Below are 1,899 nucleotides of genomic sequence, written 5' to 3'. Positions count from 1 at the left end.
AATGAATGATTTAATTCACGATTTTATTAATGTATGAAATGTATGTTTTTATGTTATGTTTTTACGGTAATGCTTTGTAACCCTATTTCTACGATAGATACGAGTTAGGGGTGTTACACCTGAAGCTCGAGACATGATCAAAACACTAAGAAGTGTTCCAACTGAAAGCTCTGAATGTATTCAAATTACAAATTTTTAATCTTTTTAGCTTTGAACTTTTATTCATCATGTTGGATCAACTTTAGGCTTAGTGCATTTAATCTCATAGTTCCAAGTATTGACACCTTATTCCCAAACTTGTTTTACTTGAAAATTCCACATGGAATATTTTATTAAAACTAAATACATAAAAAAAACACTAAAAATACACAATATTTACAATACAAACAAAAAATTTGAATCACTAAATTAAATTTAAAACATATAAAAATGCGCAGAAAACCAAGCAAATATAAATAAGATATAGTCCAAAATAATCATATGATGATGATTCATCAATTACCATCAATGTTATGAGTTTAATTCTTGAAATACTCACCACACGAGTATTTCATAGTAAATTTATTACTTGAACTACAAGCGTACATTTGTGGTAAATAGAAGCTTTAAAATTATTTATTTTATAAAAATGTTCTGGCGTCGCTTTACTGTCGTATCACTAAAGACTCAATATTGAACTCCCAATTATATACCATTATAAAATTTAACAAGAAAATATCCACTAACCTTATCATATGTATACAACCTTAACATGGTACTCATGATTTCGGTAGGTTTTATCCATTCATCGAATTTTATCACCTTTTTAAAAAGTTGTATTATATTGACCCTGGTGTAAATAATCATTCACTCATTGAATGATTTATGCCACTCTGATATGACCCTACATGTAATGCCCTAAGGAATTTAATTTTGCTTCTGTGAATATTTGACACAACTGTATATTTGCTTTAGTGGTTAAGTGTTCTGGATGTGTGTGTGAGGTCCTGGGTTAAAGTCTCATTTCTATCAATTTTGTTAATTTTTGGATTTAAGCCTTACCCTTGTTGAATGGGCTTCTATTAAATTGTCTGTTAATTCATATTAGCATGAGCCTGTTGGTTTGAGTGGTAAGGGTGTCGGTCTGATGGAGGTTCTATGTTCGAATCCCTATACGAGCGTTGGTATTAAATTTTGCTCAGTTGCATGAGAGAGTTTTAGTGGAGCTTAAAGTTTGAGGAAGTTATGTGTATTGGGATTTCTGGGAGTAAAATTAGGGGAAAATCATTTTTTTATTTTATTTTAATTTTTATTTGTTTTCCAAAAGTCTTCCATATTTTTTTACATTCTGTTTTCCCTCTTCTCCTCTGCCGAATTTTTTGCTTCTTTCTCTCTTTTTCGATTATCCAAATTCGCCTCCTTTCTGTGCAACATTTGACTCTTTCATTGGGGGAAGGTCAAGAAAGTATTGGTACTCCTTCAATGATTTGATCATTAAGGGTTTCTGTTCGTTGGTGGTTCGATAGTCTCGGGAGTGGTTGTGCACCAAATCAGAAAATGATGTGTATCCAAAATGCAAAAAACGAGGCTTCGGTAAAAGCCAAAAAATGAATCTATCTATGCCATAAGGGCATGTGGTCGCCCGTGTGGATGGCTGTGTGTGAGACACAGCCATGTGGAGGATGAAGGTATGGCTGTGTGCTGCACACGGCCGTATGGTGGCTTGAATGTGGCTGTTTGAGCCATACGGGCTAGGCCAAGTTGTGCGTGTGGGCCACACAAGTGTGTGGACCCATACGGACATGTCATCACATGGGCGTGTAGATTTTGAGTCAAGCTGTGTGGGCCACACGGGCAAGGCCAATCTGGGCGTGTGGGCCCACACAAGTAATCCACACGGGCATAGGGCCCATAATCTTA

Source organism: Gossypium arboreum, chromosome 1 (genome assembly GCF_025698485.1).
Source record: "Gossypium arboreum isolate Shixiya-1 chromosome 1, ASM2569848v2, whole genome shotgun sequence".
NCBI classification, from domain to species: Eukaryota; Viridiplantae; Streptophyta; class Magnoliopsida; order Malvales; family Malvaceae; genus Gossypium; species Gossypium arboreum.
This window is presented reverse-complemented; position numbering follows the sequence as displayed.